The 16,702-nt window shown below is 34.1% G+C and overlaps 1 pseudogene; it reads right to left on the reverse strand.

Annotated features, from left to right (window-relative positions):
- Nucleotides 1-1,256: 1,256 nt before the first annotated feature.
- LOC149553144 (protein NRT1/ PTR FAMILY 4.6-like) lies at nucleotides 1,257-9,182 on the reverse strand (annotated as a pseudogene).
- Nucleotides 9,183-16,702: the final 7,520 nt, after the last annotated feature.

Consider the following 16,702-nt stretch of genomic DNA (forward strand, 5'->3'; position numbering starts at 1 on the left):
AAACACGCACACCATACACATGCAAGTATGGGGTAAGTATCCGTAAGAAAACACATGTGATAATAAACCATCAATATCTGAAAACAGTGTATAATCATCATGCATATATGAAATATAGAATAAAAATCAACTGAATCTAAGACAATATCTGATAATCAACAAACAATACTACTAATCATTAAACATAAAATTAGCCTAAAAGAGTTAGACAAAAATAACAGAAATGCGAACTAGGGGCAGGCACTACATTGTTTTCTTCTAATTTATTGTGATTTTTAGGATCCTTTATTTAAAGTTTTAAATTATTTTGAGGCATGTGAAAAGTGGGTTTTTATGTTAAGTTTTGTGATTTGTCGGTAATCAATTTCAAGGTTTAAGAATATAATTTTATTCCTTTGAATATCTACACCTTTTTGTATTACAAACATCAATGTGAATAAAGTCAACTTGTAAATAAGATATTGTGTAATTGTTTCAGTTGTGACTTTTTCTTTTAATTTGAATTACCTTGATAATCTTGGTGAATCACCTTATGTCTAAGTTCAAGTTATGTTATATGTCTTATCTCTATCTCTTTTCCTATCAAATTTAGTAAGTTTTATTAGGTGATTCAAGGGAAGCCAGCCCTTTGTAACAAAGATTTATCATTATCGTGGCATACCCACAAGCCAAGGATCATTCCATGTGTCACTAGATTGTTGAATGGTCATTTTAGCAAGAGGGTGCAATCTAGGTGACAAAAATTACAATGTGTGTTACATACAAATAATATAAAATTATAAAGAATTATTATTTTTTGTTATATATGTATTAAACTTTATATAAACTGAATTATTTTTATTCTATTTATATTTTAAATTAATTATATATATATATATATATATATATATATATATATATATATATATATATATATATATATATATATATATAGAGAGAGAGAGAGAGAGAGAGAGAGAGAGAGAGAGAGAGAGAGAGAGAGAGAGAGAGACTTTTAAAATTCTAAAATCTTTTGTTCTTTTAAAATTTCATTTAAATTACTACCTAATAAATTAGATGCAATCAAGTAATCTTTAAAGTTGAGCTTCTATAACATCTTACCAAACTCCTTTATGAATATACTAGTAAACATTTGGCACACAATTTTGAAATTTATTCTACTTTTCTAATAAAATGGAAAAATTATTTTTAATATAGAAGCAAGGGCCAAAAATATGAATATTCAAAAATTGACATACTGTATATCTCATCTCTATTCACAAGTGACAAAACCACACCCAAAATACACTCATTGGAATATGTGCATTCACAATTGTAATTGTCTACCATTCCATATTCTATTGCCACATTTTTCTCTTCACCTCCACCAAAGTTGCAATGCCTATTCAAATAGTAGACAATGCTAACCCAACTCCAAATATTTGCAAGTGAGTAATTCATGTCACGTGTAGTGTAAATTTTTTTGTAAGGGAAACAAGTATGTAAAATGGTGAGATGATTACTATGATTACGAAGGTAAATATAGTGATAGAGCCTTGTGGAATGTCAAAGTGCTTTCCCATTGATGTGTCCATGGCGAGTCCCTGACAAAAATAAAAAGTTTGAAGTTGCATTAAGAATGTGTTCATTATTATTGCGCTTTCAAATTTAAGGATCATTTTTCATATAACTTTGGTTTCTTCCACTTGGGTCACACTACACAAATTCCATGGGCTCACCAAATATGTTATGTCATTCTCCATCAGATTTTTCTTCTAATATGGTAGCTTTGTCCAAAAATATGTTTAGAAAAAGAAAAACATTGAGAATTATTCTTAATAGTATCCAAAAGCTCAAATATTATTCATCATGGTTTTTAGAGGCTATAATATATTGGCAAAACCCCTTTGTTAAAGGATAAAATCTCCCGCACATGCACACGCACGCATGCGCACGCGCGTGTGTCCACACCTGCTTAAAAGTGAATTGAGAGAGATCTATATTCAAATTACACAAATATAAAATACTTTAATGTAGTAATTCTTTTTTATTTGAATTTGATTTTATCTATGTTATTATTTGTTTATATGTGATATTAGGATTCCACTGGAGCTATGTTCTAGGATCATGGTTTCTTGCATGTGCAATTATTAATATAAAGGATAGTGATGTGTTTCTAAGATTGTGTATATAAGATTCAATTTTATTGAACTTACCATTGGAAGATGTTAGATTTAATTAAATTTTATATAATTGATTTAAATCTTTAAATATATTGAAAATATATACATAATTAAATATAAAATAATTCTAGGATAGTGAAAACATAATGAAGGAAATTGACCAAGATAGTGATAGCAGAATTCATGACTCCATCCAGAAGCTCATAACTGGAAAAGGCATTGAGCTTAATGTGGATTTGAGCAACAAGGGTAAAGACCATCAGGAGGAGGTTGCAGACAGTCAGGATAAAGGAAAAGGAGTAGAGGAAATGGGCAGAAGGTGACCTTTGTGTAGAACAACATTGAGGAGGATACTCAGATCATATAGATCTAAGTAGCTAAGGCTCTTGGTCTAATTTCAATGTCTATGTCTAGTCCTAGTGGTTTTTAGTTTTTAGTTTTTAGTGTATAATTTTGGTTGTTGGTCTTTTGGTTTCCAACTACGAGGTTTATCAATTTTTTCGTATAGATTTATTTGTGGACTTTATCGATATATTTATGTAATCTTCTACTTATTGGATTTTGCATCCATGTTAAACCTCCTTTTGCCTTTATCCAAAACTATTAAATAATTCTTACATCAAATAAAAAGAGTTTAAAGTTTTCATATAAAAATAGATAAAATCAATCAAATCAATATTTTGGGAAGTAATAATAGAACTTATATTATTTATAAGCATTTGAACAAATATATAAGAAAAGTGGAATAAAAAAGGTGTAAATTACTCCTTTCTTATGTATCATAATAGATTGTATTTACTTAAAGAATGAATATAAATCTCATGTATAAGACTTGAAACATACTTAATTGTACATGCGTTGGTACAAAATTTAATGCAAAAGTAGTAACAACTACTTATATTTTATCAATAGATTATCATACTTAGTATTATCTAATAAGACTCTACAATAAGCATAAACTAGTAAGAATCTATTTGTCAAACAATTGAAGCCTCCTTGTTGTAATGTTTATATGTATATTTCAAAGAAAAAGGAATAAGATAGAACATAAAATAAAATTGTATATTTGTGAGATAACACTAGTATGAAAGACATCATCTACGAAACCTTTAAATATAGAAAATAAAGAAAAATCATAATATATTTTTTAGATAGAAAAAAATGGTTCTAAATTAAGAAAAATGACTAAATAAACAATTTGAAAGATATGTGTCAAGAAAAAAGAGGTTGGATCTATGTCTAATTTTAAAACAAATATAATAGGTGAAATAGAGAACAAGTTAATGCAAGAAAATGTGCCAAAAGAAAATATAGAATAAAAAGATGAAAAACTCAAAATCGTAACGTTTTAGAGATCAAATTGGATAATAATTAAACCAAAAAAGTATAGAGCTCCCAATTATAAGTCTACATCTCATTTATCAACTTTTTTACTTATTGATGAACTTCCACAGTTATAAGGAAATCTTCTAGTTGGATGAAAACAAAAAAAATTAAAAAAAAGAGAAGAGGTTATGGAGGAAGAAATAACATCCCTAGATAAGAAAGTTCATAATTGGTACTCAGGTAAATTATCCTCTAGAAGTAAACAACAATTATTATTATGTTTAAGTTCAATATAATAGAAAAATGAAGAGACATAAAGTTAAATTATAGAAAACTGACTATACGAATTGATTTTGAAGAATTTTTATTCCTATTACTAACATAACTTCAATTAGATATGTTTCTAGCTATTATGATTATTTTTCATTTTGAAAATGAACAAATGGATCCAAAAAATGATTTCTATATAATGTTTGAAGATGATATTTATGGGCCACATAGCCATGATGTTATAATGTGTTTTATATTGACTTAATTTATGAAAGCTAAATAAGCTCCTCTTTATGATTTTAAGAAACAAAAAAAAATGAAGAATAAAAATTTGATAGATATGTTATGATACTTGAGTTAAATCATAGAAATCATTATCTAATAAATCTATATTTTCAAATTCATTTTTTCCTTTAAAGAATCAAGAATTGCTCTATTTAAATAATATTTTTAAAAGACACTTTTTAAATCTTTCTAAACCAAATAAAATCACTTATACAAGGGTGAAAGACATGTAAAAGTAAATTTTAAAATAGAGTTATCATTTTACAAGTCTAATTATGATTCCTAGCACAAGTTTCAATTTATTTAACTATCCAAATTTATTTTTAAAGAAAAAATTATAACTATAATTTTCAATAAATAAATTTTAATAATATTCTAATTATAGAAATTATATTACTTGAAAGGAATGTTAAAGAAATTAAAGGATTTCATACTTAAACTAATTTACATGCAGAAGTTTCTGAGATGGGATGACAACTTCCTTGACATAAGTCTAATATAAACTTCCTGAATTCTCTGGCAATCTAAGCTTTCTATTATGCAAATGAACTAAAAATTCCTAAGATATTGATAGTCAAGTTAAGATTTGTCTCTATAATTGCTTAAAATATAATTTCTTGTAAATATTATATGTTTGCATAGTGTAATAATATCAATAGTTTTTGGGTCTACATTTAATAAACTATCACAGGGTACAATGTGTAGATTCTATAGAATCCAATACTTTTTTTTTTTAAATGGCCCTCATGTAAAGAAATTGTAAAAATATATACATAATGTCACTAATTATTAATGTCTCGTTGTTTCTCTTGAAACTATGAAATATGAAAATGTGTTTGGTCCTATGCATAATGCTCAATTGATTTCATCTTAGATTGACCCATTTGAATTCTAGATATTTGTAATTTGTGTTATAAAAAAAAAATCCAATATGATTTTTATTCAAAACTCAAAAGTTATTAAATAATGTTGATACTACAAACTATTAGAATAAACCAAACTTGATAACATAAAGTATTCCTATTTGATTGAACAAATAGTTCTTAGATCTTTCTATAATGATCACCAGGGAAATGCTAGTTAGAGGGTTGCCTCTAAGCACATTAATCCTATAAGTTGAAATCCTAGTAGTAATACTTAAGATTCTAATGAATTTTTTTGTTGCACATATTCCAAAACCCACATCCCATCCCTCATTGTTCATTAGTCATACCCATTGTGACTCCAATAGATGCTCCTATGGAAAAATTGAGAAGAAAATAGTTGAAGAAATTTGATAGTCTTCTCCTCTCTTTGGGATCTCTTTCATCAAACCAATATGCTCCTAGAGATAGCACAACTACTTTGACAACCTCATTTCTAATTGCAACAAGATATAATCCAATGATCATCATGGAATCATGGGGATCAAATAAGTTGCATGGTGGAGGCTATTGAGACTTCTTGTTTTCTTATATTTTCAATATAAGTAACCATGCAAAGCCATTGGAAAAATAAATGGAACATAAGGAACTAGAGAAATGAGTAGACTTACGTGAAGGAGATATTATAATAACTTAAAATAAATTCTACTTAAAAGAAAACAAAACATACATGTTGAATCTATTCATGTAGGAGTTAGAAATGAAACCCCCAATAGTGCTAATAGAAAAGTAGTACCCATAAAATTGGTCAACGTGGTGGCTACTAAAATGATTTCAAAATGCATGATTAATGAGAAATAGTTCACAAGGTTTACATGCATTTCTAGAAAGCCGATGTTGTCAAATCCTTCCATTAGTTCAATCCATCATTTTTAATTTTTTTTCAAAAAGAATGATCCATCTCAAATCATGGAATATGATATTAAAAAAATATTGATGTATAATGGATACATAAGGTTGATCATGAACTAAGGAATATGAAATGAATGATGGAATGGATTTAAAATATAACATATATGATTGATAGAAATGATTGATCAAGGAATATTATTTAAGATGTTGACATATGATTGATAATTATTACCTAACATGAACTATAGAATATAACAAGATATAAATTAGAAAATTGGATCTTAGATATTGGTATACAATAATGAAATATGATCTAACAATATTTTATGAATCATAAAATATAGTCTAAAATGTTTTTGATTAAGTAAAATAGGTTTTACAAGGATCCTAAAACCAAATAGTTCTTACATAACATAGAGAAACATAATTAAAATGCCCAGTAATAGAAACACAACCAATAGAAAGGCTAAAACAAAAGATAGGCTAAAAGATAGGCTAAAAGCCAATAGGAAAAAACCAACAAATATTGCAATAGCCAAAAACTAAACTTATGTATTTTGTGCTTGCTCCTCTATCCTTCTCTCAAGGTCCTGGATGGTCTTTGATGCATCCTTTATTCACTGAAGTTCTTCCTTTAGGTGTTCCTTGTCCTTCTCACATTTCCAATCCATATGGATTTGAGTAATGTCCATTATAGAGCTTTCTTCCATCTTGTCTTCATCATTATCCTTATCATCCTCCTCCGCAACAAGCCCGCTAGCTTTCAGCTTCCTACTAAGGCTAACAATGTTTTCATTAAGAGATTTAAGGATATTAAGCATCTAGTTAGCCATGTTGAAGTTGAAGTTCTCCAAATTTTTCATCTTGTCTTCAACCATCTTTAATCGGTCCCCATATTGGTCAGGTTCCTTTGTTTAATCTTCTCAACCTAGCTTTCCATCTTCCCTATCCTATATTTAACTTCCTCCAACTCGTAAAAAAGCCATTTTATGGATCAAAAATTGTCAACCATGTTGTTTCTAGCATTTTTGAGCATGTTCATACCCACCTCCCTTGCATTGTCAAAAATAGCCACCAACGTCGGATCAATGATTTCATCTAGTTGGATTTTCCCCTCATTTTCTTCAATGATTTGAGGGTTCATGACTTCATAAACAATCCCCATTTTGGATGTTCTAGCATTGAAGTTCTTTTAGGCCATTTTTCTATCTCCAATTTCCACTACACCACTTGTGTTGACCTCCTCCATATTCTCATTTTCTTCCTAAGAAGATTTGAAAGGGGGAGGGGAAGTAGGAAGGACCAGCTCCAACACTCTAACATTTTGTCCCTCTAGTGGCATGTCCCCCTCCTTGATCTTCCTCGACTTCTTTTTTGGGGGTTGTATCCAACTCTGCTTTAGTCTCCACATCCACACCCTTGGTCTCCTCATCTATGTCCATGTCATCACCATCCTCATTATACTCATCATCTTCTTGGTTAGACATTTTGGATATATATCCCCTAAGCTTTTCCTACAAGGGGCTTTTCCAAGAGAGGGAGCACCCTTGGCTCTTCCCTTGGTCTTCTTTCCCAAAGAATGATGAGCTTCCTTCTTAGAACTATGAATCACATTTACCTCCATGTATGGAGAGAAATTGGAGATCCCAGTCTCCTCAAAAGCAACCACAACATGATGCAAGGGCTTGCTCCTAGACTAGGGTTTAAAATATTCAAAGAGAAGAAGAAGAAGACCCTCGTGTAGGATAGGATTAGCACTGGTTTTTTTCTTATACCCCAAAATATTCTTGTTCATAGAAGAAAAAAGGTAAAAATGAAAAGTGACTTGAACACCATAACATAAATGATTAAGCAACACAAAGTGGTGAGTTCTAGCCCTATCAAACCTTATATCCAGTGAAATAAACTCAATGATGGCTCACAACACATACCTCTAGAGCTTCTTGATCGAATCCATCTCATAATAAGTCTCAACTTTCATCAACTCCTTCTCTTTTTTGTTCTTGGCAAAGTCCTTCACCACGTTCATAGAAAGTTTCTTATCTCTATAAAATTCCATACCCTCGGCTAAGATTTCAGTTACATGGGAAATAACCCCAACATCAACATGATATGAAACCCCATCAATCTTAACCCTAGTATCCCTCTAAGAATTGACCATGAGATTAGTTACCGCTAAATCATACTCGTGAAGCTTGGAAATGTAGTTAACAATGTAGCCCTTGCTATGTTTCTCCCAAACCTTGGTTCTTTTTTTCTATTTATCTGCCTCTCTAATTGGTTCCCTTCTGCTTTGTTCTCCCACCATCTCATTCCGTTGAATAATTGCTTGTCAAATAAAACCAGTTCTCCTCTATCTTCTCTATTCAAGGTCATATTTTATTTAAACTCTAAAAAATTGGAAAATAAAATAAGTAGCCAATAAAATGTGGTGATTAGACACCAAATACATCATCAGCCAATTCACCCCGTACTTTCCATTATAATAATTTCCTTCGCACATATTTACATTAATTTTCATAATTCAATAGTGATATCAAAGATATTTCCATGTGATTTTATGCATACTTCCCTGGATCCTCTCCTGATTAATTAACTATGTCATGACTAATAGAATATTCCCACTGGTGGCCCATATCCTTGTCATGTCATATTTGACTACCTCATTGGAAAACTAGTTAGCCACCGAGTTGGATTCCTTGTACTCATGGTTAACATATACATTGTCAAATTTTCCAAGGGTAGTATGAATGTCTTCCACTATATTAGCAATGGTCTAAGCAGGAGGGAGGACACCCTTCATGCATCTAATTATATTGTTTGAGTCTCCCTCTAGCCATAGATTTTTGACTCCCACTTCCAATGCCAGTTTGGCATTGTGGAGGGCAGCACTAGCTTCAGCATACTAATTCATCTAGTTTCCCAAGGGATAGGATAAAGCAACAATTCCAACCCCATGGTAATTTTTGATGATGCCCCCACATCCAACGGGTCTAGGGTTGCCTTTAGCCACTCCATCAAAGTTGACTTTGTACCACCCTTTGGGAGGGAGTTTCCAATTGACCCACTATCTTTTCATTCTCTTGTCCTTTTCTTTGTCCTTGTACATACCCCCTTCATTAGGAAGACTACCCTTCCTGATAAGAAAATTTTTCTCTCAGGTTTCCATTGATTTTTCCTATAAGAACATTAGTTGGAGTCTCTTTGTCTCTAAAGATATAGTTGTTTCTCTCTTTCCATACTTCCCAATAGAAATGGGGTAGAGTCCACATACTTATGGTTTGTAGATTCATACCTTTGAACATGTTGTCCCACTAACAGAAGAAGTCCAAGATATTCCTTGGCTTGCACCAATTAAAACCATTTTTTTGGTGAGATTGTCTCAGACCTCCATGGAATAAGGGAAATCAATGAAGATGTGGTTGGTTGTCTCCAATTGATGCTTACAAATAATACATCTATTAGGGATGTACTAACCTCTTTTAGCCAAATTATCCAGAGTGAGAATTTTATCTTGAATCATCAGCTAGAAGAAAATGTTGATTTTAGGGGTAAGGCTAGGAAACCAGGCCTTAGCTCAAGGAGGTTTCTTCTTAAGATCCCAAAGGAACCCATACCTCAAGGCCATCGAGTAGGATCCACTAGTATTTCCCTCTCAAATCAATTCATCCTTGTTACTGTTCAAAATGAGAGAATTTAGTATCACCATTATCGACTTTAGGTCATTCAATATGAAGGATAGGTTTCTCCATCCTTGTTCCATTCTATAGTCACTAAATTTTTTTCCAAACATCCTTATACAAATTTTGGCCCAATTATCATAGATGGGGTTATTTATGAGAGGACCTTGAATGAACCAATTATCTTGCCAAAAGAGGATGCTCTCCCCATTTCCCACTTTCCATTTGGCCTTAGCCTTTACAAGGGTTCTTGCATTTAATATCCCATTCCATATGAATGATCTAGTCGGGATATCAGATTCATAGAGAATATGCCTTAGAGAGGGTCTTCTTAAATACTTATCTACCAAAATATCTCTATATTCTCCAGTGCTACTAAATATTCACCAAACTTGATTAGCTTGGAGAGCACTATTGAGATGCTTGTGTTTCCTAATTCCAAGTCCCCCATAACACTTGGGGAGGAAAACATTATCCAAACACACAAGAGGGTATCTCTTATGCTCTTCCATACTAGACTAGAGGAAATCTCTTTGGATCTTTTCCATTATCTTAGCGTATTTGACCAGAATCCCAAAGCAACTCAAGGCATACATAGGAAGGTTCTAAAGGGTTTCCTTCATAAGAAGGAATTAGCAGCTTGACTGAGAGATATTCCTTTACATCCTACCAATTTCTTATTGAATCTTTCAATAATCTCTTTCCTAAAAGAATCTGGCAATTTTGTCCCCATTGGAAGACCAAGATAGGTAGCAGGCAGGCTTCCAACCCCACAACCAAGAATACTAGCAATCTTCCTTTGTCTATCTATAGGGGTATTGATAAATAATACTATACTTTTTTCCTCCAAAACTTAGGCTTCTCCTCCCATAATAATGTCATCCAAAAGTTGTTGATGAGTAAATGTGAACTGCCCTGAAAAATGTTTGATTCCTCTCAAGGACCCTTTCTATCTTTTTCTCTAAATCAATCTACTAATACACTTAGCCAAGATGATAAAGAGAATGATAAGGGGTCCCATTAATGATGATAGCAAGTGAAGAATTCAAAACAAGTTGGGAAATAAGCCTGCATACCTAGAGGTCAAAGCCAAAGGCCTAGAGAATTGTACCAAGGAAGGACTTGTCCACTTGATCATAGGCTTTAGACCAATCCAACTTGAGGAGAAGACCCTCCATATGCCCCACTTCCAAAGAATGAATTACTTCATGAACTAGCAAAACAAATTCTAGGATCTGTCTGCCAAGAACAAAACCTATCTAATGCGGGGAAATGATCAATGGGAGAACCTTGAGAATTATGGAAGTCAAAATTTTTGAAATAATCTTGTAGAAATAACTGCAAAGAATAATAGGCCTAAATTGGTCCATAGAATCTTCCCTAGAGGTTTTATGAATAAGAACCATAAAAGTAGTGTTGAGCTCTTTCAACAGATTCCTACCTCCAAAGAATTCCTGCACTACCTTAACAACATCCATCTTTACCACCTCCCAATAAACCTAGAAAAAGAAATTTGGAAAGCCATCCAGCCTAGGGGCTTTATCTAGAAGGAAAGAGAAAATAGATTACTTTACTTCCAAAGCGTTAGGTATGGACTGCAAAATTGCATTGTGGTGAGACTAAATCAACTAGGGGAGAGAGGAAACAATTTCCTTCTAGTCTACCATAGATAAAGAGGAATCCCTGAAAAGAAGTGAAGAGAGCATAAATTTCCTTATCATTAATTAAAAGGGATTGGCCTTTATTGATTCCAAAAATCTGGTTGGTTGCTTTGTGCTTTAGAGTGGAGAGGTGGAAGAACATGGTATTTTGATCTCCCTCTTTGAGCCAATCAATTCTAGATCTTTGCTTCTAGAAGCTCTCTTCTCTACTTATGATGTTGTGGAGATCAGAGAGGAGAGACATCTCAGTAATTATAAGGTGTTCATTGTATCCTTCCTTTTGAATGGTTTACTAAATGGTGAGAAGTTGATTAGACACCACATCCTTGTCTTGGAATATGTGCCCAAAATTAGACTTGTTCCAAATTTTGATATTTCTTTTTACATTTTTCAATTTCTTTGCAACCCTATACATAGCTATCCCTTCCACATCAATATTCCACCAAGAGGAGATTCTAGAAAATAGGTCTGGGTGTGAGGTCCACATCTTCTCAAAATGAAAAGGTAAGTTCTTCTTCAAAGAGAGAGGTACTAAAGAAAGGGAAATGGGGGAATGATTAGACATAACTCTAGGAAGAAGGGAAAGCTTGCTAGAGAAGAGATTCAACCACCCTGAGGAAATAAGGATCTGATCAAGGTAAAGCTTGATACATTTACTCCCTAAACATATGTTGGACCAAGTGTAGATCCCACCTAAAAGTTCAATGTCCAAAAGAGCCAAATTGTTTGTGAAGAAAGAAAGATCCATATTTTTTTCTAGATCTAGGGCTAGGCCCCAAGATTTTTCCTCATTAGAGAGGAGAGTGTTAAAATCTCCCATAATGTCTCCTTTAGCTAGGTTGTAGTTCTGAATGAGAGGGATAAGCTTGGCCCAATAAGCCTTCCTCTCCCGCTTAGTGTTTGGGGCATACACATTCCAAAGAAACCAAGAGTCTTTTCTATACATGTGCAAAACTTTACACAACAAAACATTGCCTTCATTATGAATAGTAGTGACTTGGAAGAGCTTATGATTGAAGAGTGTGAGAAAACCCCAAAAGCATGTTCAGCATTGGTGGCTATTCCTTCCATACTAGTATGAAAAGAAATCTTACCCACCATGTCTTTCTTCATTTTGGTTTCTTCTATCAAAGTAAAATCAAGTCTATGGTCTCTAATCGTTTTCCTAATTACCTCCTATTTATGGGCTCCATTTAGCCCCTTTATATTCTAGGATATTAACTTCATTTCTTTTTAATCAAGCATGCCTCCTTGATGGTCCTTTGGCTCCCATCTACTACATTCCTTCTGGCCTCCTCTTGAATGGACTAACTTAAACTCTTTCTTCCCAGAATCTTAATTTTGGTTCCAACATCAGCTTTCACTTTGCTCTCTATGGCTACTAGTGAAACTGGGGAAGGTTCTCTACTTTTCTTCCTTCTGAGTGGTCCAGTTCCTCTTATTATCATCTACACCAAGCCAAGCCTCCATTCTAGAAATTTTTATAGGGGATGATTTTCTAATCAAATCTAGAACCCTAGATTCAGAGCTAGGGGAAGCTAAAGGATCCCCAAAGGGTGAGGAAAGGACCTCCTTGAAACCCTGGGGCTCTTGAGTTTTTGGCACAACTAACACCTCCTCCTCCTCCTATTCAATAGTATTTCTTAGCTCCTCCCCCAATCCCTTTAGTGAAGAATCCATTCAATGTCTTTCAAGTGAAGTTACATGATGACCATTACCGAACCCTTGAGTGGATGGTAGCATATTCTCATTTTTAAGTCCTTTTGATCCAAAAACTAGTTCCCCCACCATAGCTTTCCTCTTGAGACTACTCTCCCCTTTAGAGGGTGGCAACTTACATTCATTATTAGGTTCTTTTGATCCATAGATAGGATCCCCTTCCACAGCTTTGATTTTTGGATTACTTAGAGCCAAAACATTAGCTTCTTTTATAGGAATATCCAAAACCACCTCCTAATGTTCTGAAGACTCAAGGCCCTTATTATTGTTTTGTTTCCAAATATTGTTCCCTTCCTTCTGAGTTTGAGGCTTGATGGTAGTATTTTTCCTTTTATTTTCCTTCTTAGCCTTTGGACATTGCTTGGCCTTGTGGCCCTTTCTCAAACAATGAAAACAAGAAAAAGGAGCGCTCTCATAAACTAGATTCTGAATATGAATTCCAAGTTTAGAATGGATGCTAACTACCTTCGGCATGTCCACCCCCTCTGCAACTCAAATAAAAATACAGGCTGAATTATGATTTTATATGATATTTCAAGCCTCAAATCAGATCTTTAAAATTAAACAACCGATATTTCAAAGATCCACCAATTTCTCAATAAACCCCAAATCGGGTATGCTAGAAATAGTATCAAAAGCTTCACAGCTTCACCTATTATTAATAAATATGAAAGTGGAAATTTTTACAGAAATTTGAGTAGCATAAAAGCCTATAAAATGACATTTCCAGATCTGTATAACCTGCACACAATAGCTCCCAAACGGAGGACAAAACAATGCTCATCGGGCTCCCGAAAATAGCACAAAATAACCCAGAACCACCACAAAAAATTAATAATCTATCACAGAAGTATAATCATATCAAAATACATATATTTAGCTCTATTTTAACATTTAAAAGTATGAAATACAGCAGCAACCCAAACGGATATGAAATACTCAATTGAAAACACCGAACTCTTACAAAAAACACACTCGAAAACTCACAAATCTGCACTGTTCAGCACAAAGGCAAACTTTGCATGAGCATGCACATGGAATGGCTTCAAAATCCCATCCTTAGCCTTCCTAGAAACCTGAAAACTCCCATTCTTGGGTCTCCTTCTCCATAGGTTTGGCAGCCTCTAAAGAACAACAAAGCAATGCGCAAAAATCAAGTTCCGAAATCAGCCCAAAATGCCTCCAAACCCCTTAAAAGAGGGCATAACCCTAACTCACATCCAAGAGGGGTTAATAAAACATATTTTAATAATAATATTCATTTATTAGTCCATTAGATTTCAAAAATTATCCCCTTTTTCCAAAACTTCACCTTTTTGGGCTTGCCTGCCTTAGCAAAGATTATTATTTTTAATTATTTGAAAAGGGGACATGACAAGTCCTCCCCTTCCAAATATTGCTTGTCCTCAAGCAATGGCTAAACAATAAACCAATCAATCCACCTAGATCCCAAATGTAGTCATGAGCTATACTGTTGTCAATTAACACAGGCTCTTGCAATATCCTCTACAATATAACCAAGAGGAATCCATAATCAAACTGCCAATTACAGCTCAACCAAACTCCAAAGTCACAACTTCCACAGTCAGAAACCCACAAGACACAAACTCTTAGAACATCAAAACCCAAGTAAAGTGGACAAATCAAACTGCCAACACAAGAAATACCATCAACGCATCCCACTGGCCTATATAGAATGTACAATCCAACTCTGCAACAATGGTGAATGCTCTCAAATGAAACTATACCAAGTATGGAGAATCCACACACTATACAACTCCTGCAGTCAACACAACTATGTAGATCATCAACCACTATCTCATAACCATAACTCCCATACACCACTGATGGTGAAAAGCCATCACAAGATAAACAACAAGAAATGGAACCCAAACCAAATTTTCCTGCCTTAAACTCCTCAACACAAGGATCAAATGCTAACTGATGTACATACCCTACAATATAATGTTGATTAAAAAAATCAACCTCAGTCAACAGCTCACCATGACTGATCACTAGTTAAGTCAAGAGATGTCATAGCCAAAGGAGTAGAATCAATAACAACACCTAGTGAAGCATCACTCCCAAACTCCTGTTCTAAGTCACATATTATCAAGCTATCAATTGTAGAACCTATCGCCATGTCATGCCCATCACAACTCTCATCTTGAGGCATCAAACTATCCCATAACTGATGATAAGCACTAGGAACTAAAGTACATCTTTGTATCATCATCTCATCAACATGGTCATGAAAGGTAGATTGATGAGCATACCTCATAGTGTAATGCCAATAGAATGCACCAATCTCAGTCAATGGCTCAGACTACAATCCAGATGTAACTAACTGCAATTGATCACTAACCAAGTTGGAACTAATTACTACCTCTGAAGACATCGCCAAGGGATAGTATTACTAGTAGGAGCCATGCCAACTGTCAGCTCACCAATATCACACATGATCTTTGATACAACATCTATAGTCTTCGTGCCATTAGTGCTAGAGGTCACCAACATGTCAGGCATACCACAACAATCTACTGCAGCACCCAACTCAACTGAACCTGAATCTCTAGTGGGGATGAACCCGATATGCGAATGTTAGTATCAAGGATGGATGCATCCCCTTCTCCACTATCTTTAACAGTCTCAACCATGGACATCCTCAGATCATCAGATACCATAGCTTGTGACTGTATAGAATCTAGTAAAGATTGTAGTTGCTCTAACTCCATGGTCACCTTAGCCAAATGAAACCGTGACTCCTTGAAAGCCAACTGTGTACTCTCAAGAATCTCAGAAATCACCTCAAGCTGCTCAGTAAGCTCACTCACCTCATCTTCCTTGGCGAATAATGCATCATATGTTTTACTGCCCCACTCCATAAGATAATCTCTATCGACTACCAGCTGCATATAATCCTATATCAAAATCTGGATAGCCTCCCATAAAGAGTGGAACTCTATCAAGGAAAGATAACTACCCCCCTGCTCATCACTAGTAGGAGAACCCATTCCATAAACTACTAACAATTGACGAGTAGAATCAAAATGTTGGAAAGTGATAGCAATGTCTCACTCACTAACTCTCAATTGATTAGACACATGATGGCACTGGCTTGACTGCCTCCTACAAGCCTCCTCTGATGCACTGTCTAAAGGAGTATCCTCAAAGTTACTAGTCTCTAAAGTATTACCATCCATATCCTATGAATCAACTCTAAAGCTCATATCAACATACGGAGTATCAAAAACTATAGCACTGCCGTCCAACTCATTTGTACCCAAGGAAACTAAGTCTTCAAAACTGCCCACTGCATCCTCTTGGATGTCATCGATGCCAATATGATCCTGGGACTCATCTGTACACACTGCCAAATATGAAAGATCATCAACACATTCTAGGAAGTATGGTCGACTGGATATATGAACAAAGCCCAACACCAGTGTATAAAAACTAATACCAACATCAGACAAGCTGCTAGCACAAGAAAAGACAACACTGTGCAATCTGCTAATCAAATCCATGATAGCACCCAAAAAAACACTGCTACCAAAAAGTGTTAAAGATCTCCAGCCAACTGAATCCCAAATGCCAATATAACAATCTTGAGTCCATATTTGTAAACTAGAATCAACTGGTAACTCAAGAAAAATCCTCACTTGAGTAATATGACCAATACCAACTAACTCCACATACCTGTCATGATGAGATAATGAAGTCACAATACTTTCTTTGTTCACTTTTAGCTGGCTGGACAAATCATGTGAAGTACTACCAGCCTCAACCTCATGTGATGAAGCATCTAACTGTGCTCGGTACTC

This window comes from Cupressus sempervirens, chromosome 6 (assembly GCF_028749045.1).
Source record: "Cupressus sempervirens isolate cs-2001-9-10 chromosome 6, ASM2874904v1, whole genome shotgun sequence".
Classification (NCBI taxonomy): Eukaryota; Viridiplantae; Streptophyta; class Pinopsida; order Cupressales; family Cupressaceae; genus Cupressus; species Cupressus sempervirens.